The sequence below is a fragment of the Notamacropus eugenii genome, chromosome 3, assembly GCF_028372415.1.
Source record: "Notamacropus eugenii isolate mMacEug1 chromosome 3, mMacEug1.pri_v2, whole genome shotgun sequence".
Lineage (NCBI taxonomy): Eukaryota > Metazoa > Chordata > Mammalia > Diprotodontia > Macropodidae > Notamacropus > Notamacropus eugenii.
Window position 1 is genome coordinate 77,734,660 of NC_092874.1, and position 27,452 is coordinate 77,762,111.

At 36.7% G+C, this 27,452-nt stretch overlaps 1 long non-coding RNA gene across 1 annotated transcript in view; it reads right to left on the reverse strand.

The window, feature by feature from the left end:
* The window catches only part of LOC140532903 (uncharacterized), a 240,907-nt gene that overhangs the window by 196,446 nt on the left and 17,009 nt on the right, over positions 1–27,452 (reverse strand). The window contains exon 5 of the long non-coding RNA XR_011976731.1: positions 23,563–23,647. This is a non-coding gene — a long non-coding RNA (uncharacterized lncRNA). The remainder of the gene's footprint in view (positions 1–23,562; positions 23,648–27,452) is intronic.

Below are 27,452 nucleotides of genomic sequence, written 5' to 3' on the forward strand. Positions count from 1 at the left end.
TGTAGACAGTCAGTGAAAATACTATTAATTCTGGAGATGCAGTGTTAAGTGCAAGGAATAGCAAAGAACTCAATGTCACTGGGTCACAGAGAACACAGAAGAGAACAAGGGATAAGAAGACTGCAAATGTAGGAAGGGGCTTGGTTATGAAGGTTAAAAGATAAGCAAAGCATATTTGATTCTGAAGGCAATATGGAGTCATTGGAGTAGACTGAATAGGGAGAGAGGGATATGTTCAGACTTGAACTTTAGGAAGATTAATTTAACATCTTACTTACACAATCGTTCCAGAAGTGAATCCCCTTCTTTGACAATGACTCAGCTATTCCAGAATCAAATCTACATTTCACTTCCAAAATAACTGCCTTCATTTGAAAGCAGGTTTGAAACTACCTTCTTTCATTTTAAATTTCTTGCCTAATATTTCCTCATTTTTAGAAATGTTCTCATTCCCCAATTGATAAATGGTCAAAGGAGATGAACAGGAAGTTTTCAGGGAAAGAAATTAAAGGTATCCATAGTCATATGAAAAAAAAATGCTCTAAATCATTACTGATTAGGGAGATGCAAATCAAAACAACTCGGAGATACCACATCACACCTATCAGACTGACTAATATGACAAAACAGGAAGATGATAAATGTTGGAGAAGATGTGGGAGAGTTGGAACACTAATTCCTAGTTGGTGGAGCTGCAAGCTGATCCAACCATTCTGGAGAGCAATTTGGAACTATGCCCAAAGGGCTACAAAAATATACATACCCTTTGACCCAGTAATAGCGCTTCTAGGACTGTATCCCCAAGAGATCATGAAAATGGCAAAGGGTCCCACATGTACAAAAATATTTATAGCAGCTCTCTTTATGGTGGCCAAAAACTGGAAATCAAGGGGATGTCCATCAATTGAGGAATGGCTGAATAAACTGTGGTATATGAACGTAATAGAATATTATTGTGCTATAAGAGATGATGAACAGGAAGACTTCAGAGAGGCCTGGAAAGACTTATATGAATTGATGGTGAGTGAAAGGAACAGAACTTTGTATACAGCAACACCCACAGTGTGCAAGGAATTTTTCTAGTAGACTTAGTTCTTCATTGCAGGGTAAGGACTTAAATAATTCCCAGTGCTCTCTAAAGCAAAATGCCTTCCACATCCAAGGACAGAACTATGGAATTCTATCACAGAATGAAGCAGATCATTTTTTTTTTGTATTATGTTTTGTTTAATGATTTCTCCAGTTCATTTTGTTTTCTTTATGCAACATGACTAAGGTGAAAATGTATTTAATAGGAATGTTTGTGTAGAACCTATATAAAACTATATGCCATCTCAGGGAGGAAGTAGGTAGGGGAAAAGAGGGGAAGGAAGGGGAAAAATCTAAGGTATATGGAAGTGATTGTAGAGCACTGAAAACAAAATAATAATTAAAAAAATAAAAAGAAAAAAAAGAAATGCTCTCTACATTTCTTTTAATGGTAGCATTTATCTACCTGCACACACACACACACACACACACACACACACACACATATACACTTTGGAGATACTTAAACATAAAGACCTCATGTTTTCCCCCTTTCTCAATATGACCTCATGTTACATCTTAATGTTACATGATTATCATCATCACTAACATATAATTAGAATTTTAAAGTTTACAAATCACTTTATTTACAGTGTCTCACTATAGGCAGCTAAGTGGTACAGCTGATAAGAGTGCTAGTCCTCTGGTCAGGAAGATGTGAGTTGAAATCCAGCCTCTTACTGTCTGTGTGACCTTGGGCAAGTCACTTAAACTTTTACCTCCATTTTTATTTTGTAGGTAAGAGTGGACATAGCTACTTACCTTCCAGGGCTGTTTTCAGGATACAATGTGATGGTATGTAAAGTTCTTCACAAACCTTAAAGCACTATGTCAGCAGTAATAGTAGTAATAGAAGTGATAGTATTAGTACTATAGTACTACTTAGTACTAATAGACTACTAATAGTAGTATTGTTATTGTTATTATTACTTGTCATCACTTGATATTCACAAAAATCCTCTGAGGTAGATACTATAAGCATTACTAGCCCAATTTTATAGTTGAGAAAACAAGCATTGAGAAGTTACTTGGTCATGTTCACATAGCTAATAGGTTCCGAAGGTGGAATTTGAATAAATTTTCTCATCAAGAACTAGTTGTAACAACAACAAAAAAAATGTTTAAAATGAGTCAAGCTCTAGGTTAGGAATCAAGATAACTAATTCCAGCTCTGCTTCTATGGATAATGTTATCTAGGATAAATTGTTTACCTTATGATGTTATAGTTTCCCCTATGTCTAAAGCAGAGTATCTTCTGTAACGGTAATTTAAATGAGATGATCTTTCCCATATATTAATAGGGCCATGTGACCTGCTTAAGTAACATGGAAGGATAAATAGCATGAGTTTGAGTCGCAATGAAGCCTGTAGTAGGAGGAGTTTGCTGAAAAGGTGGAACAGGAAGTGTGGAACAGGAAAAGGTGGAGCTACAGCAAAGCTAAGAGAAAATTTGGTCAGATTGCAGTCAGAGATAGGAAGGATGCAGGCAAGCAGGCACTATACCTTTCTTGTATCTTCACAATTCTATTAAGAAAGGATAAGAGACCAACGAAAGAAGAATAGTATCATAGCTTAAATGGATGAACTGATTAATGGTTCAGGGTAAAAAATAATGGAACTTCAATGAAATGGAAGACTTCCAAGCATTCTTGTTGAAAACACCAGAGCTGAATAGAAAATTTTACATTCAAATACAAGAATCAAGAGAAGTATGAAAAAGTAAACAGGAAAAAGAAACCATAGGGGGCTTTTTAAAGTTAAACTGCTTACATTCCCACATGGAAAGTTGATATTTGTAGGTCATGAGACCTAAGTATTAGGATAGTTGGAGGGAATATATGTGTATATATTACATGTATATATATATATATATATATATATATATATATATATATATAGAGAGAGAGAGAGAGAGAGAGAGAGAGAGAGAGAGAGAGAGAGAGAGAGAGAGAGACAGAGAGAGAGAGAGAGAGAGACAGAGACAGAGAGAGAGAGACAGACAGACAGACAGACAGACAAAGAGAGAGAGAGGCAGAGACAGAGACAGAGGATGCAAGGTGAGTTGAATATGAAGGGATGATATCTAAAAAAGAAAATTAAGTGAGAGGAATGTGCTAGAAGAAAGAGAAAGGGAAAGGTAGAATGTAGTCAATCATCTCATAGGAAAGAGGCAAGAAAGAGCTTTTAAAGTGGAGAGGAAGAGGCAGAAGGTGAGAGGGAATATGTGAGCCTTCCTTTCATTAGATTTGGCTTCAGGAGGGAATAACAGACACTCAATTGCATATGAAAGTTTATCTTACCCTACAGGAAAGCAGGGGGGAAGGGGAGAAGAGAGGGGGGATAATAGAAGGGACAGCAGATTGGGGAAATGGGTATTCAGAAGCAAACACTTTGGGAGAGGGGTAGGCCAAAGGAGAGAACTGAATAAATGGAGGGCAGGAGAGAAGGAAATATAGTTAGTGTTTTACAACATCACTGTTAAGGAGTGTTTTGCATGACCACACATATATAACCTATACTGAATTGCTTGCCTTCTCAGTGAGGGTTGGGGGAGAAGTGAGAAAATGTGGAACTGAAACCTTTAAAAATGAATGTTAGAGGTTGTTTTTATATCTAACTAGAAAATAAGATACATAAACAATGGTGTATAGAAATCTATCTTATCCTACAGGAAAATAGAAGGGAAGGGCATGGGGGAAGTCATAGAAAGGAGGGCAGATTGAAGGAAAGGGCAATCAGAATATTTGCTGTACCTGGGGGTAGGGGATAGATGGGGGAATATTTGAAACTCAAAATTTTGTGAAAATGAATATTGAAAGTGAACAAAAATTCATTTATATGAAAAAATAAATCAGGGATAATGGCCCATCTGTGTGACAATATTTGAAGCTTTTCCAACCATCAGGCCCTAGGACCTTCAGCTTTTGGGAACTCAATAGTCCATGTCATCTCATGATGAAGGAATAGAAAAGAACTTCATTGCAGACCCTTTCCTTTATTGGGCTAAAATTCTGTCCAATTGAATTTCTACAAACTCAAATAATTCAGTGTGCTTGTTCCCTGTCGTATGTGACTGGAAATACATCAGAAAATTACAGAATTGTCTTTTCTTTGACAATTTGACAGTTCCCTGGACTTGAAATGGACTGTTCTTCAGTTCCTCACTAGGTAAACATAAGGAGAAAAAGTAGTTATTCTTTTGCCCTCTTGAGAAATGCCAACAAGTGTTGTTCTTATTTCAGGAGAGAATGACAAACCATGGCACTGAGTGAATTAATATTGACATATTTGTGAACAAAAACAAATTGATCTGACATTTTCATTCACAAGAATAATAAGCAAAATTTAGTGTTTTATAAAGAAGAAGCTCTTCACTCAATGTAAAAATGTTCAATTGCTCACCCTCCCTCCTTTGTAACCACTGCTAATTATGGCAACCCTCTTTATAATTACTTTACTTTTGCCAAACAGGTGCTTAAGAATCACACTAGTTGGAAATCTTACTTTTTGGAAAAGGCATCTCAGATTCCAAACTGCTCATCAACAGTTATCAAAAAATGCTAAAATTCTTCAGGACTGCTTTTGGATGAGCTGATAAAATGTGGAAAATATATGGCTGCCCCTCCCTTCTCTCTTTAGTAAAGCTAAGGCATCTTGGTCAATAGGACTTTATAATCATCATATAGAACTAGACTTGGAGCCAGGAATTCGTGGGTTCAAATCTCACTCCTGACGCTTACTGGCTATGTGATTATGAAAAAAATCACTTAAATTCCATGAGATGCCATTTTTTTTTTCATATTCAACTGGGCATAAATATACTTAAGGACTTAGATATCAGTGATATTCTGTATGAAATGGCATCACATATGTCAAATTCTTTACAAAGTTAAAAGTGCTTAATATCAGGGTTTTTAATAATTATTAGTTATCAGTTGCCAAGTCTTATTGATTTTACTTCCATAACTTTCTCTTATGCCTGCTTCTGTCTCCTCATATGACCTCCAGTTGAGTTCAAGCTTTCTTCAAACTTCACCTGACCCATCACAATGACCTCCTAATTATTCTCCCTATTGCCTTTCTCTCTCCTTTCCAATCCATGGTTCACATAGCTACCAAAGCGATATTCTAAAAGCATGATATTACAAAAGCACACTTGTAACCAAGTCACTCCCAGATCAAGAAACTCCAGTGATTCTCTATTGTCCTTGGGATCAAATAAACTAAAATAAAAACTCTTCTCTTTGGCTTTGGAAACCCTTTATAATCTGTCCTAGGCCTATATTTCTAGCTTTATACTGTTTCCCTGCAAAAGCACTCTATGACCCTGCCAAACTTGCCTATTTATAATCTAAAAATCCATAGGAATCTATTGCACATCTTAAGATGAATGTCTTCCCTTACAATCAAAGGCAAGTTTATAAGGCCTGGACAGAACCTATAGCTCAGTACTTAAACTTGCAATTTCCTGACCTTTTCTCTTTTGTTCCCTCTGCCAAGAATTATGATACATAGTCAGTGATAGCTAAAACTGAGTCATTTGCCAGAAAGGAATGGAATGTCCAGGAAATAGAGTTCCATAGGCAACATATTGAAGATTCTAAAGATGGAGAATCAGCCTAATGGATTTCTGAAGTCATACCTGGCACCATTCAACTCAAATATCCTAGGAATGAGTTCCATAAAGGACTAATGGCAGGTATGCATAACTCAAACATGCTTATAGCCAGCCAATCTAAGACTTGATTAGATAGATACAATGTGCATATAAGAAAAATTGAGAAAGAGAAGCAGAAGAAGCAGCATCAAAAGAAGAAGAAAGAAGAAGAAGGAGGGGAGGAAGAGGAGGAAGAAGAAGAGGAGGAGGAGAAAAGGAAAAAAGATTAGGAGGAGGAGGAGGAGAAAGAAGAGGAGGAGGGGAGGAGGAGGAGAAAAAGAAGAAGAAGAAAAAGAAGGGAGAGGAGGAGAAGGAGAAGTAGAAGAAGAAGGAGGAGGAGGAAGAAGAGAAAGAGGAAGAGGAGGAGGAAGAAAAGAAGAAGAAGGTGAAGGATAAGAAGAAGAAGGAGAAGGAGGACAAAGAGGAGTAGAAGAAGAAGGAAGAGAAGAAGGAGAAGAAGAAGGAGGAGGAGAAGAAGAAAGACAAAGAAAAGGAAGAGGGAGAGAGAGATGAGAGAGAGAGAAAAAGGAAAAAGAGTATGAAGCAAGAAAAAAGAGCAAGAGAAGAAAATCGCCTTGAGATACTCTATCACTCTGATAAGCTGGCTAATAATCAATTTCACCAGTATAGATAGAGTAGTTAAGAATGGTTATTTTGAAAAAAAATACCCACAAAATGAAGAAATTAATAAATCCCTTTAAACTGAAACCTTGCCCACTTTTCTGGAATTCATCCAGAAAGGAGTCATTCTAATCTTTCTTTCATAAATCAAAATCCACTTTGTCATTAGCTCTCAGCATAATGTATACACCATTTGCCAAAGTTTGCAAGAAAAAAAAAGGTTTTTTTAATTGAAAGATCATCTCACTTTAAAAACAAATAAACCAAAAACTTTTTTGCCTTCTCTTTTTCCAGGGAACCAGTTCTGACAACATTTAAGGCTGCATTTGGTAATTCTCCTGAATTTTTATAAAACAGTCACAAATGTAAAAAAAGGAGGATCCACTCTTTGCTAGTATAATGATATTCTGGCATAGCTAATGTGTATCCCAAGATCCACTACGCAGAAGAAGCAAAAGACTGACCAAACTAGGTGACATTAAATATAGCCAGGTACAAAATTTGGAAGATGGAGAAAAGACAGAAATGGTATCAGCCATGCTTGATTTCCTGCCATAAAGCACCAATCCACACAATCATTAAGAAATTTTGAAGATAGTCTCACATAAAGTACTGGAGTCATGGAAGTGAGATGTCTAAACTAACCACAGTGGGAATGATAAAAGACATCAAAGCACAAACAGGGAAGGAAACAGATACAGGCAAGAGTGAAATCGGTTTTGAGACTTCAGGCCACTGCACTTAGGAACATTGTAAGTTCTGTTTTGTAGATCCTCTGGCAGATGTGACAATTTTGATGAGATACTAACTGTATTATCTTGTTATCCAGGCCTCAGCTGAAAGGATGTAGCAAGGGAAAGCAGCACCAATCTGAGAGGAAAAAAAAAATCCATTTTGGAATAAGAATTCCAAATTCTTATTTGAGGAATGCAGGTTCTAGAATCAAATGGAATTCTTAGTCTATGTTACATGTGACTAATGCTTTTGTTTTTACTATGCATTTATCTAATCTGATTTAACTGTTAAGATAATGATCTTTTAGGGTAATTGAGAGATCACTGAGAAGAAAGGAAGGGTGTGGCAGTAATATGAGGGCCAAACTAGAGAGAATTAACACATTTTGGTCCTAGACTAGAGAAGAACAAAGCCCTAGAAGGCAGCAGTATGGGTCGAATATTGGCCCAATATTCTTCTGTCGAATCTGACCAGGCACTATTCATTCTATCTCTGAATCAAGTATAAATGTGTATGGAAAGTTTTAAAATCCTTCCTTTCTCCTGAATTAGCTCCTTTTTCTATGATTTTTCCTTTAAATGGGTTCATAGGAAACTAAAAGTTTTCTCCTATCTTTTTATATTCTCTAGGCCCTCTTCCATTTGAAAATTATTAAGATGCTTTCCAAGAACCAAAAAAAATTTATTTCCTCCTTATTTTATTTTCTTCTTTATTTTATTGTATTTCTTATTTCCTTCTTTTATTATTTTCTTTTCTTTTTACTTCTTAGCCTTCAAATTTTTCCCCAAACTTTCAGAAATCTTGTGTCAATTAAATGGTTATAGTGATAATGATTTTAAGATTTATGTAACTGTAGGTTAGTGAAAGCCTCTTTCCATGTCCTGATTGACAGGCCTTCCAAGTGTCAGAGTTTTTATGGTGATCACTTTTGTTCCTTTACTTTTAGTTATAAAGGGTCTAGTGTGATTCTGTTCTAAACAGAACTAAAGCTCTGAAAACATGGGAGGGGAGGCAGGGGACAGTGATAAGCCTTCTTCCTTTCTTGACTATTGAGGCATCTCTACTGAGACCTAGGGTGTCCCACATATTGACATTTTACCCTTAATATGAAACAAGAGTACTTCAATACCTCAAGAAAAATCATCTTATCTTTGACTCCTACAGACATGAGCCACAAAGCAAGTCCAAATTATCCCTCAAAGGAATAGCCTGTCTCAGCCTTTTGGCTAGATTCCTAGTTCCCAATTTAATTCCAATATGTCTGTCCCATTTGAGAAGGGTTCACACTGAGGTATAAATCTGTTCCAACACATAGACTAGCCAAGGAAATAAACCTGAGACAATGAGCTTTTCCAAATTTCATTCTTGTAGCTAAAATTCATATGTGTAAAAACCTCTTATGCAAAAAGGACTGAATATAAAGCATTTTTATTCCATCTTGGGGGACATCCAACTCAGCCAGTCAGTCTTCCTTATACCAACCACCTTGACTGTAAAATTTCTGTCTATATCAACTAAATGTAAATTAAATGGAGTATTTGGTGTAGAAGTCTAGGTTTAAACAATAAAGAAATAAAATTAAGTTGAAAGAAATCCATCAAAATTTCTCCTTGGGAGCAATATGATCTAGTGGTAAGAAGTAGATTTGGAGGTGAGAATCAAAGTTCAAATTCTGTAATTGCCATATACTACTTGTGTGACCTTGGGTAAGTCACTTCACCTTTTTAGGCTTCAGTTTGCCTCATTTATAACATGAGCAGGTTTGAAAACATTGCTTCCAAGGTTCATCCCAGCTCTAAATTTAAAATCTATGATCTCTCAAGGAGTTCTAATCCAGAATTACCAGTTCTCTTCAGTATGTTCCATAGATATACCAAACTCAATTTGTTCAAAACAGAACTCATTATACTCTCCCCACCTCCCCCTCAAAAATTATTCCCACTATTCCTGTAGTTACTCATCTTTATAGCTTTGCACATCCCTGTTCCACAATGCACCTCTCATGTGCAATAGGTTGTGAAATTTTGTCCATTGTATCTGCACATTTCTTTATCCACTCCTTCTTTGGTTTGATTACATCATTTCTATTTCAGGTCCTGATCACCTTTCACAGGGACTATCACTGTTACCTCTGAATTAATTATACTGGTTCCAATCTCTTTCCCTTTTAATTTCTCATCCACATAACTGTTGTATTGGTATTCCTAAAATAGAGCCTATTCTGACCTTAAAAAGTCTTTATCTAGACTAAACACTAAATCCACAATGCGCATTCACCACTCTACTTTACCAGTGTTATTTCTTATCATAACTCTTTCTATTCTTTTCATTACTATCAAAATAACCATCTACATAGTTCCCTCATGCAATGTTCTGTTTGCTTCCTTTGCTATATGGGAGGTCCATCAACTGAAAAATTCAATTCTTCATTGTGAGGGAGCTGAACTAGATGACCTGAGTTGAAGTTCTGCCCCTGACACATTCAGCTCTGAGATACTTTCATATTCTTGTTTTATGATCTACTGACCTCTTACTCATAGTAACTGAACTTTTCTTAAATGCATTAGATGCTACTACATACAAAGGTTTTTTCCTAGTTAACTAGGTTATTATAGATCTTTCCCTTTAGAGTTTTTGGTACAAAAGCATATATTTATTTAAATGTGTCTGATAGTAGGCTCAGTCTTAGGATTTAGGGGCCTACATAATGTTTTCCAAGAAATGCAATTCCAAACTGTGGATGTTCTATGAATACTCTTTTGGGCATGCCTAATAGCCCTGCCCTCCAAAGCAAAGCATGTCCAGGTATTATATGACTGTTTCCTATCTGCATATTGTGTGTGCAAGTGGTTCCTGATGATTAGTTTCTGAAGTGGAAATGGGTGTGCATACAAATATCATCAACCTATGAAATTTGTCTCCTTCTTTCCTGAATCAAGTAATGCTGTAAGTGTCTGAGAGGTGGAACTGGGGGGCTGGGGAAGGAAAAGATAGAGACAGAGGCATATATAGAGACAGAGAGGGAAAATGAGAGAGATAGTAAAAGAGACAGAGTAGAGAAAGAGAGAGAGAGTGAGAGAAAGAGAGAGAGAGAGAGAGAGAGAGAGAGAGAGAGAGAGAGAGAGAGAGAGAGAGAGGTAGCATCAGCAGCCTTCTTTTCTCATACAAAGTTTCTCATACAAACTTGCATGAAGTTGTGAGCAATAGATTTTTTTTTCTCCTTATATCTCTCCCCGTCCCCCCCAGGTTATAGAGGATTGGAGACAGGATGGACTAGGGCACAAAGTTGTAAGATTTAAAGCACGAAAAAAAGCCACCAGCCAGAGGTTCAAGAATGGGCATCCATACTAGAATTTATCAGAAGCCAAGTCTAGTACAAAGTACAGTCTCAAAGAGCAACATGCAGGACACAGTCCAACAATGAATCTACATTGATCTAAAAGCAACTTTGCCTTCTGGTGTTTCCTTCATAAGTGATCTTGGTGACAAGAATGTTTCTCACTCTGCTCTGATTTGGCTACCTTAACTTCTTTCAGCTCCATAGAACAAGATGTCCCCACATCAGGAACTTCCTGGTTTTTGCATTCCCTAGCATCCTCCACTCCCCCAGTTTCCCTGCCTCTTTGTGTGTTGTCTCCCTCTATTAGGTTACAAGCTCTTTGATGGAATGAGTTGTCTTGATTTTTTGTTAATTGTATCATCAGTGCTTAGCACAGGGCGTGGCACATAGTAGGCACTATAAATGTCTATTGGATTAGATTGGATTGGATTTTCGGCAACCATTTTAAGTTTGAGTCCATTCTACCCAGGGACTGAAGTATTGAAGAGTGTGATTTTGATGTCAAGAGGAAAATGCTTGTAGCATCTGTTTTTCCTACAACTTTTCAAGGTCATCCTTTAAAACAATTGTTAACTAATCAAACTAGGGGACTAATCACTGAAACAATGACATAGATTATATGTTAACTACAATGGGTAATTGATATTGGAGAGAATACACAAGGATGGGGCTTGAGGCAAATGAATTAGAAACATCTCCCTCAACTCTCGCAAGTTCAGCTAGAAATCTAAAAGGGTAGAGGGCATAGCAGCTCTCAAGGAAATGAACTTGCCAGAACAATGAGGACTCCCACAGTCTATACTGATTACATAAGTATTATATATTTGTATCCCACAAGTAGAACACAAAGCTCTTTGAGTGTGAGAACTGCTACCAGTCTTTGTACATATATCATAGCATTTTGCCTTGAGCAGAGTAGGTGCTTAACATTTTTTAAAAAATGAATAAACACACAAGTGTTATCTCTGTGATTTATCTGAAAATTTTATTTTGTCTTTCCTGAAACACTCCAAATTCTCCATTAACTTTCCCTTTGCTTATCTACACATGAAATCCAAATCATTCATAATTCTTCCTCTAAGAGATATCTTGATAAGAGCTTCACTAGAAGACTGTTGAAGATGATTACACACCTATGACCTATGTTGGATTACTTGTATTCTCAGGGAGGGGCAGGGAAATGAGGGAGAGATAGAATTTGGAACACAAAACTTAACAATGAATGTTAAAAATTGTTTTTACATGTAATTAGGGAAAATAATAAAATATTTTTAAAAAAGAAGACTGTTGACATCATTTTTTAATCAAATTTCTGTTCATTGCATCTTGGGACCTGAAGAAACCTTTGATCAATCCCGTTGTCCTTAAACATAGTTGTAGTTAAACCAATCATGGATGATGATTTAGGCTTTCCTATAAAAATTTCTGATGAAGGCAGTTTTGTGGGCTACTTTAAGAAGTCCTACTATCACGTAAAAATAACCTTATTTGACCATAATTTCTTCATCTATAACCCTTATTCTGGAGAGAGACTACATGGCTTCTAAAATCTCTCCCCATGGGGGGCAGAGTCAAGATGACAGAGTGAAAGCAGAGACTTGCTTGAGCTCTCTCTTGAACCTCTCCAAATAACTGTAAAAAAAGACTCTAAACAAATTCTAAAGCAGTAGAACCCACAAAAAGGCAGAGAATAACAAATTTTCAGCCCAAGACAACCTGAATGGTCAATGAGAAAAGCTTTGTTGCAGCAGGTTGGGAGAAGAATAAAGTCCTCTGTGGGCTGGTACTGACCAGGCACCAGCAAACCCAGAGCAGGCCTCAAGGGACTGAATCACTGGAAGCTGTAGCAGTTTTTAGACTTCTCAACCCACAAACAACAAAGAAAACTTAAAAGGTCAGTGGGAAATGTCTATCAGATCTAGGTAAGAAAAGGGTTCAGACATAGCATAGGTCTGGGGCAGTGACAGTGACAATGTCTGCTTCTGGAACTCTCAACCCACAGAAAGTAAGGGAATCAAACATCTGATCAGAAAGAGATTGCAAGGGTCTTTTTTTCTGACACTGAAGCAGGACTCTGTTGCTTTGCCAATTCTTAGATCTGTGACACAGTCTTGAATGGCAGTCCTGGGGCGGAGCCAAGATGGCGTAGTAGAAAGACGCACATACACATAGCTCCGAACCCACAACCCATAGAACAACTACAAAGAAGTAACTCACGGCGAATTCTGCACCCAGAGGCCACAGAACCTTGGAGCGAGGGAGATTTCTGTTCCAGAGAGACCTGCAAACCTCTCGTAAAAGGTCCTTCGTGCTGCGGACTGGGCGCCGGGACTGGGAGCTGAGTACAGCCCTGCCGTGGCCGCGGCACCAAGAGGAACAGATCTGAGCGGGCTTCAGGGACGGGATCTCCAGCGGCCGCACAAGTACCTCCACCCACAGGTGACGGGGGTCGGTGAGAGAGTCCCTTTGGCAGGTTGAGGGGGGAGTGGGGTGCCCCCATGGCTCGGGCCCCCTTGGGAGACAGAAGCTGAGGGGCAGCGGCAGACCAGGGCTCTCCAAGCAGGCAGGAGCCTGGATCCATTGTTGAAGGTCTGTGCATAAACTCCCTGAGGGAACTGAGCCTGAGAGGCAGCCCTGCCCTCACCTGAGCATCTGAATTTAATCTCACACTGAATAGCAGCCCTGCCCCGGCCCAAAGCCCTGAGGCTGGAAGCAGCATTTGAATCTCAGACCCCAAACACTGGCTGGGAGGATCAGGAGGTGAGGTGGGTGTGAGGAAAATATTCAGAGGTCAAGTCACTGGCTGGGAAAATGCCCAGAAAAGGGAAAAGAAATAAGACTATAGAAGGTTACTTTCTTGGTGAACAGGCATTTCCTCCCTTCCTTTCTGATGAGGAAGAACAATGCTTACCATCAGGCAAAGACACAGAAATCAAGGCTTCTGTGTCCCAGCCCACTCAATGGGCTCAGGCCATGGAAGAGCTCAAAAAGAATTTTGAAAATCAAGTTAGAGAGGTGGAGGAAAAGCTGGGAAGAGAAATGAGAGACATGAAGTCAAAGCATGAACAGCAAATCAGCTCCCTGCTAAAGGAGACCCAAAAAAAAATGTTGAAGAAAATAACACCTTGAATGGCAGTCCTGGGGGAGGAGGAATACTGGCAAAGCAGAGCTTGCAGTCACAGTGGAGGGAGAACCCTCCTCACAGTTCCAGGGAAGAAAAGAGTGCCTGTGGTCACTCACAGACCAGAGTATAGGCCAGAAGAGGATTAAACACCTCTCCTTAGATCACAAAGGAAGAATTAAAAATTTACAGGTCCCTAGAAGTATCTTTGAAAACAGCTGCACAAATGCCTGAAGTTTGGGACAGTACAACCTCCACACTAGTAGAACTCTACCTTAACAAAGGGTTAAAAAGTCAAGCAACTGGTTGAGGAAATGAAAAACCAGTATAAAAAACAAACAGACTATAGAATCTTACTTTGGTGATAAGGAAGATCAAAACATACAATCAGAAGAAGGCAACAAAGTCAAATCTCCCACATTCAAAGCCTCCAAGAAAAACATGAATCAGGTCATGGAAAAGCTCAAAAGGATTTTGAAAGTCAAGTAAGAGAAGTAGAGGAAAATATGGGAAGGGAAATGAGAGTGATACAAGAAAATCATGAAAAACAAGTCTACAATTGACTAATGCAGATCCCCCACCAAATTATTGAAGAAATAAACACTTAAAAAATAGACTAGACCAAATGACAAAAGAGGTCCAAAAAACCAATGAGAGAAAAATCCCTTAAAAAGTAGAATGTACTAAATGGAAAAGAAGGTCCAAAAGCTCAATGAAAAAAAATTATTCCTTAAAAATTAGAATGGAGCAAATAGATGTTAATGGCTCTATGAGAAATTGTAGTGCCAATGCAATATTCATAGTGTGTACAGTGACCATGAATATCCCACCACAATTCTGAATCATGAAATATAACAGACTCTCCACATGGAAGACAGAACCAAAACATTTATTCAGACACGAAAGCCAAATCAATAATAGCAACAAAAATCTACACACAGCAATAATACAGAGAACAACATGGTCCCTAAGCCTTCCCCCTGCTAGGCTTCCCACAGACCAGCTCTATTAAATGAATCACAAACAGGCTCTCTTAAACAAAATCACAAAAAAGCTCTTTCACTCACACTAGCCAGCTGCCTTTTTGCCTGCATCCTTCCTAGCTCTGACTAGACTCTGACCAGTTTCCTCTCAGCTCTGCTCTAGCCCCACTTCTTCCTGTACCACCCTTCTTGTTCTACCATTTCAGCAAATTCCTCCCACCACAGTCTCCATGTGACTCACACTTTCATGTGACCAAGACAGGTCATATGGGCATATTAACAAATGGGAAAGATCTTTCCATTTAAATCACCATCACAGAAATTAAGAAATTATATAACAAAACCAAAAGAATAAAAAAAATATAGGAGACCATGTGAAATATTTTATTGGAAAAACAACTTACCTGGAAAATAGATTCAGGAGATACAATTTAAAAATTATTGGACTACCTGAAAACCATGATAAAAAATAACCTATACATCCTTTCTTAAGAAATTTTCAAGGAAAACTGCCCTGATATTCTAAAACCAGAGGCTAAAGTAGAAATTGAAAAGATGCACTGATCACCTCCCAAAAGAGATCCCAAAAGGAAAACTGCCAGGAATATATTAGTCAAATTCCAGACTTTCCAGGTCAAGAAGGAAGTATTGCAAGCAGCCAGAAAGAAACAGTTTAAACATTGTGGAAACACACTCAGTAAACACAAGATTTAACAGCATCTACATTAAAGGATTGAAGGATTTGGAATATGATATTTCAGAATTCAAAGGAACTGGGATAAAAAGCAAGAAACATCTATCCAGGAAAATTGAGTGTAATCAGTAAGGGAGGGAAATGATATTCAGTGATCTAGAGGATTTTTTTTGTAAATTTCTTTTTATAATTAATTAATTTTTAGTTTTCAATATTCATTTCCACAAGATTTTGAGTTCCAAATTTTCTCCCCATCTCTCCTCTCCCTTCCACCCCAATATTGCATGCATTCTGATGACCCCTTTCCCCAGTCTGCCCTCCCTTTTATCACCTCCTATACCATTCCACCTTAATTTCGTTTAGGGCGATGTTGATTTCTACACCCCATTGCCTATATATCTTATTTCCCTGTTGCATATAAAAACAATTTTTTAACATTTGTTTTTTTTAAACTTTGAGTTCCAAATTCCTTTCCTTCTCCCCTCTCTACCCACCCTCACTGAGAGGGCAAGCAATTCAATATAATCATGTGAAAGACTATCTATATTTTCCTCCCTCTTCCCTCCTCTCCCTTCCCCTCACTTATTCTATTTTCTCCATTGACCCTGTCCATTTTCATGAATGTTTGCTTCTGAATGTTTCTCCCCCTATTTCCCTTCCCTTTTATCATTCCCCCCTTATGCTCTTCCCCCTTACTTTTCTGTGGGGTAAGATACCCAACTGACTATGTATATTATTCCCTCCTTAAGCCAAATCCAATGAGGGTAAGGTTTACTCATTCCCTTTTACCTACTCCCTCTTTCCCTTCATTGTGAAACCTTTTTCTTGCTCTTTCATGTGAAATAATTTACCCTATTTGAATTCTTCCTTTAATCTCCCAATATATTCTTCTCTGATCCCTTAATTTTATTTTGTAGATAACTTCCCTTCATATTCAACTCACCCTGTACCATATATCTATCTGTCTATCTATCTGTCTCCCTCTCTATCTATGTATCTATGTATCTATGTATCTATGTATCTATGTATCTATGTATCTATGTATCTATCTATCTATCTATCTATCTATCTATCTATCTATCTATCTCTCCTCCAACTACCCTAATACTAAGCAAAGGTTTCATGAGTTACAACATCATTGCATTTGGGAATGTAAACAGTTCAACTTTAATAAATGTCTTATGATTTCTCATTCCTGTTTACCTTTTCATGCATCTCTTGATTCTTGTTTTTGAAAGTCAAATTTTATATTCAGCTCTGGTCTTTTCATCAAGAATGTTTGAAAATCCTCTATTTCATTGAATGTTTGTTTTCCCCCCTGAAATATTATACTCAGTTTTGCTGGGTAGGTGATTCTTGGTTTTAATCCTAACCCCTCTGACCTCTGGAATATCATGCTCCAAGTCCTTGCATTCCTTAATGTTGAAGCTGCTAAATCTTTTGTTATCCTGGTTATATTTTCACAATACTCAAATTGTTTCTTTCTGGCTGCTTGCAATATTTTCTCCTTGACCTGGGAACTTGGGAATTTGGCTGCAATATTCATAGGAGTTTTCATTTTGGGATCCCTTTTAGGAGTTGATCAGTGAATTCTTTCAATTTCTATATTACCCCCTGGCTCTAGAATATCAGGACAGTTTTCCTTGATGATTTCCTGAAATATGATGTTTAGACTCTTTTTTTGATCATGACTTTCAGGTAGTTCAATAATTTTAAAATTATCTCTCCTGAATCCATTTTCTAGGTCAGTGGTTTGTGGTTTTTTTTTTTTTTTTCTAATGAGACATTTCACATTGAGTCTTATTTTTTAATTCTTTTGGTTCTGTTTTATAATTTCTTGATTTCTCATAAAGTTCTCATAAAGCTTCTCATAAAGCTTCCATTTGCTCTGTTCTAATTTTGACCAAATTATTTTCTTCAGTGAGCTTTTGGACCTCCTTTTCTATTTGGCCAATACAGCCTTTTAAGACATTTTCCACCTTATTAGCTTTTTGGAGCTCTTTTGCCATTTGGGTTAGTCTATTTTTTTAAGTTGTTATTTTCTTCAGTATTTTGGGGTATCTCCTTTAGCAAGCTGTTAACTTGTTTTTTCATGATTTTCTTGCATCACTCTCATTTCTCTTCCCAAATTTTCTTCTACTTCTCTTACTTTATTTTCAAAATTCTTTTGGAGCTCTTCCATGACCTTGGTCCAATTCATATTGTTCTTGAAGTCTTTTGATGTAGGAGCTTTGACTTTGTTGTCTTTTTCTGGTATGTTTTGATCTTTGTCATCAAAGTAAGATTCTATAGTCCAAGGTTTTTTTTTTTTTTCCTTTCACCCACTTTGCTCATGTTCCCAGCCTAATACTTGACTTTCTAACTCTTTGCTTAGGTAGAATTCTGCTTCCGATATGGGTGGGGTGGGTATGGGTGTACTCTTCCAGGCTTCAGGGGTTTTGTATCAGCTGCTTGATCCCTAAAAGTCTGTGGGCTGGGAGATCTGGAAGCAGCAACTCCTCTCCTTCCACCCTGAGACCAGAGCCCAGCCAGATCAGGTCCACAGAGTTTTCCCACTGACCTTCTATACTGTCTTTGGTTTGTGGGTTGAGAAGTCTGAAAACTGCCCAAGCTGCCAGCAGTTCAGTCCCCTGAGGTCTACTCTGACCCTGTGTATTCTGGTGTGGCCCACCCTGAACTGAGCTTTGCTCTTCTCTGAGCCCAGTGTAATGGACTCTTCCTATCAACTTTCCAGACTGTCTTGGAGTGAAGATTTGTTTCACTCCATCATTTTTGGGGTTCTGTAGCTCTAGAATTTTTTTTAGAGTCATTTTCACAGGTATCTGGAGGGTTTGGGGAAAGAGATTTAGCAAGTCCCTGCTTTTACTCTGCCGTCTTGGTTCCACCCCCTCCAGGAAGTGATATAGTGGAATTTAATGCATTCTTGAGAAGTCAGAGCTAAATAGAAAAACTGATTTTCAGTTAAAAGATCAAGAGAGGCATAAAAATGTAAGCAGGAAGGAACTGTTTACATTCATACATGAAAGGATGATATTTTTAACTCATGAAACCTTTCTCATTATTAGGGTAGCTGGAGGGAATGTATGTATAGACAGAGGACACAGGGTGAGTTCAATATGAAGAGATGATATCTAAAAAATAAAAGTAAAGGTTGAGAGAGGAATATACTAGGAGAAGGAGAAAGAGAGAGTTAGAACGGAGTAGATCATCTCATATAAAAGAAGCAAGAAAAATCTTTTAAAGTGGAGGGTAAGAGAGAGGAGATGAGAGAATGAGTGAACATTACTGTTATTGGTTTTGGCTTAAGGAGGAAATAACATACAAATTTAACTGACTATGAAAAACTATCCTACCTACAGGAAAATAGGGGGAAAGGACATAAGAGCAGGTAATAGAAGGGAAGGTAGATTGGGGGAGGGGGTAATAAGAAGCAAACACTTTTCAGGAGGGACAAAATGAAAGGAAAGAATAGATGAAATTGGGGGGATAGGATAGAGAGCAATATAGTGTTTTGCAAAATAACTATTATGGAAATGTTTTGCATGACTACACATGTATAACCTATGTAAAATTGCTTGCCCTCTCAGTGAAGGTGGGTGGGGAGGAAGGAAAGGAGAGAATTTGGAACTCAAAGTTTTAAAAGTTTTAAAACAAAATGAATATTACAATTGTTTTTACATGCAACTAGGAAATAAGACACATAGGCAATGGGGTATAGAAATCTAGCTTACCCTGCATGAAAACAGAAGGGGAAGGGGATAAGAAAAGGGTGGGGAAAGATATAAGGGAGGGCAGATTAGGGTTAATCAGGATGCATACCATCATGGACTTGGGGGAGGGGATAGATGGGGAGAAAATTTGGAACTCAAAGTCTTGTAAAAGTGAATGTTGAAAACTAAAATAAATAAATAAATTGAAATGTGAAAAAATAAAACAAAATCCCCTTCCTACTCTAATTCTATGATCCTATAATCTCCTAAAAAACAGTGAGTATCAGGTAAAATGGAAAATGTAAGAATTTCAGAATTCAGGAGAAAGTTACACACAATTTACACAAACAAGGAACACCTGGCTATCTCATTTAAACTATCAGAAGAGATATCAATTTGCAAGGTTGGCAAAAATACTGCTCTACAACTGGATTTGAGTACACGGGAAGAGAAAATATCTATCTACTCCCCCTATAAGAGGATACGTAGAGATTGATTTCTTAACCATCTATTACAAACTGTATTATTTCTGACATCCATTGATTCTCTGGAGTAGTATTTTTTTTTGACACCTTTAATGAAAATTTCTTTTCCTAATGAATATATTAGGTATACATTACAATGGCCATATGGCACAATGACAATTGTGGAACAGTGGGAAAAAATGTAATCAGAAGACTTAAGTTCTCATTCCCCTGTTCTGCTGCTGACTCATAGGGTGAACTTTGTATAGGCATTTGAACTCTTGGGTCTGTTTCTCATTTATAAAATTGAAGTGGTGGGGAGTAGAACCAGGTGATCACTAAAGTTCCTTCTACTTCTAAAACTGTCTGATCCCTATGTAGCTTTTGAGGAACAACACTGTAAAACATATTGACACTGAGTGCCATACTTTCTTGGAGTCAGCTACTAAAAAAATACATTTATTTCAAACAAAATGCACATGTCACATGGAAACTTTAAAAGGAACAAAGAAAGCAATCTATTTTTAATGTTAAATGCTGTATCTAAAGTGCATTACCTTTGGTTAGCAAAGCAATACTAATGCTTATAACAAAGTTAATGGATATATTGGTCATTAATTATTAGCAATGACCAATTCCCTTCGGGAACATTTGCTTCTAACACTGGTACTTGCCCTGAGTGCTTATCCATCCTGATCACTTATAAGCTTTCTCCTTTTCTCTGGTGAACACCGTAATGATATAATCAGCTAACAAAGGCCAGGAACAAAATCTACTACAGTGTGGGCACAAAGTAATTCAAACAATACTAATCAATTTAGAAAATCATCCTTTTGATCTAGTAAGCATTATATTGAGAGTTTGGGATATGGAAATAAGGCGACAGTATAACAAAACATCTAAATCCTTGGTTTCTGTAAATTTTCATGAGGAAGGAATGAAACTGATGGCTGAAATTCACGTGAGAAGTAAATCCCTTAGTTTGTCAGCAAATCCTCATTTTGGAGCAAACACTTAAAATAGTGTATGTTTAGATTATTGGTGATACCCTTGAGTTAAGGGTAAATGCACCATTGCAATATGCATGAATTCTATGCTTGCTATTTATTTCATTATACTGTAACTTGTCTATCCATGATGTCAAGTTATAGCTCATTAGAGAAAATTGGTCCATTTACACATAGATGCATTGCATAGAGTGACAAGATAAGTGACATGTCCCAAATGATTCAAATGGTAGGTTCTAGGTTCAAATAACAATAGCTCCATGCCCAAGTTGCAACCAATTGTTCAATTGTTTTTGTCAAAAGCAAGTTTTCAAAGTCTTAATGTTTTACAAGTACTTTCTAATATATTCACCAACTTATCTGCTTGCTTATTATTATGGAGAATTATTTCATATAGACTCTCTTGAAGTCTATTAATATTTCAGTTGGTTTTGAAAGACAGCATCCTGCTGTTCCATGTGTAACAGGGGTTGATCTATTCTATTGGGAGACGTGGATGTATATGCAGGGGCTCAATTGCTTATTTCGTGCTTTTAAAAGTGATATGGGGAAATAGGGATATCAGGCCTCAGTAAAAATAAAACTCATATAAAAGATGATAGAAAAGGAGATACTTAGCAAAACTCTTCCATAAGTCAAGGCTCAATGATTTTATCAGGAGAATGTTCCTTTGGTGAAAACACAAATTTTCTTATTATATATACAAGGTAATTTGGGTTGGGTAAGCACTATTCCCCCTGCCTCCAATTACTTGCTTCCTTTCTCATTTTAGTTGCATTGATTTTATTTGTTCAAAAAAATTATTTGAACTTGTTCATATTATCTTCTGCAATCCTCACAAAGACATTGCTTGATGTACTGTAGTAGGAAGGGCTCTTGTAGATTCAGAACATAGGTTCTAGTTCCAGGTATACTGTTCTACCTGAACATCAATGTCTTCATCAAATAGGGCTAATAAAATCTTCCCCTATCTTCCTCATAGACATGTGATGATGATCAAATGAAGTGATATAAGTGAAAGTTTTAAGGATGTAATAAAGTTGTATGCAAGATTAAATTTATTTTAATGTATTGAATATAACTAAACTATTAAGTGATCTAATATGTGTTAAGGAATTACCATATTTTTGAATCAAATTACTATGTAATTTAGTAACAAAAAAAAGACAAATTTAAAATTAAAAAAAAAGAAAACACAAATCCTCTATACCTTAGAAAAAAGTTTTGGGGTTGATATTTCCAGAAAATTTATCACCTTGAAGTTTTGAACTTAAGTTGGTGTTAGGATGCTGGCTCACCTTTCTGCACCTGACTTGAAGCCTTTTAAATTTGGTAGGACTTGCTAGACCAAGCATAGGCTTCAAGAATTCAAGTTCACCTATATACCCCAAAGAGAGCCAAGAAGCAGCAAAAGGACAGATACAAATAAAAATATTTAGAGCAGTTCTTTTTGTGGTGGCACAGAAGTGGAAAATAAATATCATGATGTGGTACTGGGGCATGAAGATAGATGAAGTCTCATAAAATCTGACATTGGAATTTAATGTCATCTATAGAGATGTAATTAACAAGTATGACTGTGCTAAATTCCATAGGGATAACTGCTAAGGCATATACTCACAAAAACAAGTCAGAGAGAGGAAGAAAGGACTAAGCAGTTCAACTAAAAAAGATCTAGGAGTGTTAGAGGATAAGCTCAAAATGAAGGAGTCAGTAGTTTAACTAGGAAGTCAGAAAAAAGTTAATGAGATCTTAAAACCACATGGAAAGGCCTAATATCTATCTCATCTTTGTGATCAGTTCTCAGAGACATATTTTAGGAAAGTGATCAATAAGCTTTTGAGAATCCAGAGAAAGACATCAAAGATAATGAAGGGTTTTGAGATCATGTTATATGTTATATGCGGAATGACTGAAGGAATTGTGGATACTTATCCTGGAAAAGAAAAATTTTAGAAGGCATATGACAATTGTCTTCAAATATCTGAAAGGCTGTGCCTAAACTTTTTTTCTGTTTTATACAGAGGATAGAACCAGGAATATTAAGTATATATTATAAAAAGTCAAATTTAAGGCTTGATGTAAGAAAACATTTCTTAATGATAGGAGCTATAATACAATAATAGAATATCTTTCCTTGAGAGATGGCGAGGTCTCTGTCACTTCATGTCTTTCCTTTAATGAAGGGTGATCTGGTTCTTAAATAAGTTATTGGGGGAAGGATGTTTTAAGTTTGTTAGATTGCTTTTGATGTCCCTTTCAATTCTCAAATTCTTTCAAAAGTAACTTGACCAAGGTCACAAAGCAAGTAAAGGTGGGAGCTAGGACTTGAAATCATATCTTTAGCCTCCAGAAAAGGATTTTTTCCAAAAAACAGTGTGCCAATGCAATATGCACAGCACCTATGGTAGCCATGAATGTCCCATCACAATTCTGAATCATGAAATGCAAGACTTTCCACATGGAAGACAGAACCAAAACATTTATTCAGACACCAGAAAGCCGAATCCATCATAGCAACAAAAATCTATACACAATAACAATGCAGAGGACAACACCATCTCCAAGCCTTCTCCCTGCTAGGCAAACCAGCTCCATCAAGCAAATCATAAGCAGGCTCCCTTAAAGAAAATCACAAACAAGCTCTTTCAGTCACACTAGCCAGCTGCCTGCATCCTTCCTAGCTCTGACTAGACTCTGACCAATTTTCTGTCAGCTCTGCTTTACTTTCACCTCTTCCTGTTCCTCCCTTCTTGTTCCACCCACTCAGCAAGCTCCTTCCACCACAAGTTCCATGTGACTCAGTCTTCCATGTGATCAAGGTAGGTCACATGGGCCTATTAATGACTGAAAAGGATCTTGCCATTTAAATTACCATTAATGAGATCAAGGAGTGGTGGATAGAATTCAGGAGGTCTATGAAATTATAAGGTAAAAACCACATCTTTATTCCAATATAATTGCTTTACTGTGTATTTTGTATATTTTAAAATATTTTTATGAAAAGAAATTTATGTGATTTATCACACTGCCAAAAGAATTTATAACACACACAAAGATTAAAGAATATCTATATAGCAGACTATCATGCTTTTCATGTCCAGGCTTTGCATTATCGTACAGACAATTTCCATCTTTTACCTGGCTCCCCCTGCCATGCCAACATATCTGCCCCGCAACATTTTACATTTGGCTTGATCATAATCAGGTGTTCCGGATATCTTGACTGTAAAAGAACATAAAAAAAGGAGGACATCAGTGAAAGTATTTGTTTAGAGGATTAGTTAATTCCATAGATATCATCTTCTACTACAAAGCTGTCTTATCCAAAGAATAATGTCTGACCCTTCAAGAATAGGATGGGGCATTGATATGGGAGTTAAGATCCCCATCGACATTCTGCAATTCCAGCTATTCATTGTGGGGCATTCCTGATGGCAGGAGCTCATGTAGAAGATGAACGGAAAAGAAGAGATAGTAGTTTTTCTGGAGGCAATGAAATTCCATGTGGAAGCAGGCAGCATCCATGGAATCTGACTCTTAATGAAACTGGTCACACTTCTGTATGCACACTCATTCCTGCTTGTTAATATTCTCTCTTAAAAGTGGTCCCCAACACTTAGTTTCATACTGCAAATTAGACTAGTGTATATCAGGATGAAACCTTGATAATTATGGATATCCTGTTTATATTAATGCAGTCTATCTTCAAGTCACCTATGAGATTCTTGAGAGTAATAACTGTCTTTTACCTTTCTTTTTGTTCTCATAACAATAGGGATAGTGCTTGGAACAGACAGATGTTTAATAAAAATTTTATGAACTGACTGATTGATACACTGTTGACTTATATTGAGATTGCATACCTTTAAAACTGGGACTTTTTCATATGACATCTCTTTTCAGACTCTACTTGTGCAGGTGATTTTCAATGTCTATGTGTAGAACTTTTCTTTTATCCTTATTAAATTTTAAATTATTAGATATAAATCATCATTTGAGCCTTTCAGGTTTTTTATTCCGACGTTACATTTTAGCTATCATGCTGTATCTGCCATTGACATACGAGGTGAAGTTGAGTCAGGAGCACACTTGATGGAACCCACCCAAACCACATCTACCCAGCCTAGGTCAGGCATGGTCTAAGTGTAGCAGGAGCACTCACTGCCAGGAAATATGGGATCCCCTGCCAGCCCCCATTCCAGCCACTCTTGACTGATCAAGTTTTATAGGCAATAAGGACTCCTGCTTCACCAGTGGCTACACAAACAAAACTAAAGAAAAAGAAAACAAATAAACAAATCTGAAAGCTCTAAGAATTCCATACATCTTGCAAATGGTCATTTCCTTGCTACTTACTGAATTTTTGCTTCCTGATCCAATATTTACTATATCTCTGAAACCCTGCTCCAAAGTTATGTTTCCCATTCACATCTGCCTGTTAGATCTCAGTATTCTTAAGATGTCCTAGTGATAGAACTAGTCTGGCTCATCAGGTTACATTTTCTCTACTTGGACCCCACTTGTTTGGAGGGTTGGACTTTGGGGATCATTGCCTTTCCTTTACGTAGGCATTTACTTAATCATTAGCAAATGCCAGCTTTGCTCAACCAGTTCTGAATCCACTTCTACCATCTCTTCCACTAAACAATTCCTTTCTAAAGGAATTCTAGAGGTTTGATATTCATTCATTAAATATTTATTGAGCAACTACTACTCCATATAGCTAAAGGAACCTTACCTACTATAGAGTCAGGATGACCTGAAAGTCTGGTCTGGGACATATTCTATCCATGTGACTGTTCAAATCACTTAACTTCTGCATGTCCCAGACAAATCTCTGTGACTATGTAATACCAAGCATTTGCTGATCTGTGCAGGTTAAAGGAGTTTCCTCACTGGAAGTTTCCTATATTAACAGAATAATAGACCCAGATATATACTATTTTTAAAACACTCTACTGGGTCTTTTTATGTAAGAATATCAGACTAAGTATATAAATGTATAGCCAATGGCATCACAGGTAGGAAGCATAGTTTAGTATTTAAGATAAGAGACTATGAATCCCACTTTATTCCTAATACTCAGTATAGCCTTGAATGAACTTTAGTTTCTTAGGTTTTCAGAGGTGGAGGGATTTGGGGGTAGGGGAAAGAGAAGTAATAGAAATTAGTAGATATGATGAAATCTCCCTTTGAAACTTTTCTTCATGAACTCTTGAGAGATCAGAGGTTTTTACCCTGAGGTCCACCAAAGCCATTTGTTTTGCATAAAACTGTTTTGGTAAGTGAATTTTCATATAATCCAATTTATATAAAATCTTATGTATTTTGTTTTATGTATTTAAAAATATTCATTCTTAGAAGGACTGTATAAGCTTCATTAGTCTCTCAGTCTATTTACCAATCCATGAATGGGAATTGTTCTAAACTATTCCTATTATTTCCAGTTGAGGGTCTTTACCTTTACTGATTCCTTCCCTTATTTTGAGCGTGATACCATAGCTAATGTTAACTTTTTTTGTGAACAGTAAAATGATAAACTTAAACTCATTAATGTTATTGGTCTGACGGAATGAAGCCAGCATGCCCTTATTAAAATCTAGCAAATGAACCTGGTTAGATCTCAGCTGATTTAGTGGATGCAAATGAAATAAGCTTCTCTATTACATGGTGAACTGCCTGTTTCACCTTCAATTGCTTATGCAGCATGAAGTAATGAATCAGGGAAGTAAGCAATTAAAAAAAACCCCTTACTTGATATAGGTAAACTCATATTTTGGTGTGGGAAGCGGGTACTGCTGTAAATTATTTTTTAAAGGGAAAACATTCAAAATTAGCTCCTTGGCAGACATGTGCTTTAGCTGTATTTAGTATCATTCAAAAAATTTAAGTAAATGTTGCACTAAAGAGATCAAAGGTCAAGATCGCTATAGAACATAAAAATGTGTAAAATGCACAAATGAGTGTTCATGTCATTACAGAATGCTGCTTGATAAGTGGAGTGTGTGTGTGTGTGTGTGTGTGTGTGTGTGTGTGTGTGTGTGTGTGTGTGTAAGTGGGGGGATAGAGAGGAAAGAGAGAGACAAGAACAGAGGCAGATTCTTTTTAGCAATTATTTTCAAAGTAACTGTATATATGAAGCCAAAACTAGGCCTTATAAATAATGGATTAAGTTTTAAGTGGTATTCAGTAAACTGTGGGCGTGAGGAAGACAAATGGATTTTCAAGATCATTTAAAAGCCAAATACTCCTCTTCACTGGGTTCTAAACTCAGCAGACAAAATAACAAAGAATATATAATATATCTCAGGAAAGATTGCTTTGGAAGAATTAGGCTAGAAGGACATGATAAGAGATAAAAACACAAATAGCAACAGTGGATTTTTCTTTTAGATTTTAAACTTTTTTTTTATCTATAAGGCAAAAAGTCAGAGTTGAACACTTTCTGTCTGAAAATGCCCCAGTTCACATATTTTGATTCCTCTGATTTTATATATGTCAGAGCAAGTACTTCCTAGATTCAAAAAGACAAATATATATTACTGTATTTAACTTCAATTTCTTTTTTTTAAAGAGAAAACCCAATTTATTTTTGTTCAGAAAGCAAAAGGACAGATTTAAAATGCTGCATTTGTATGACATGTTTTTAATTTTTGTAAGACTATTGACCAGATGTCCTTGAATTTAATTTATTAAAGCTGCCTCTCTTGTGAGTATTCAATAATTTATATGGATTCCACTGTGGAATTTTGTATTCAATAACTTATTGAATCATTTTTTATTAATATGGAACTTAAATATTAAAATCTTTGGAACCACAAACAACTTCTTTTGATAAAATGTAATCAATATGTTAGGTAATTTCCATTCTTAATCAAAAGATAAAATACAACTAATAGTTACTAAGGTTTCTGCCAAATCTCAAAATATTGAGATCATTTAGGCAATGTTAAAATGGGAATGATTTTATTAACTAAAAATATCAATTTAGTTGATTCACTTAATATATGTAAAAAATATAAAAGTGC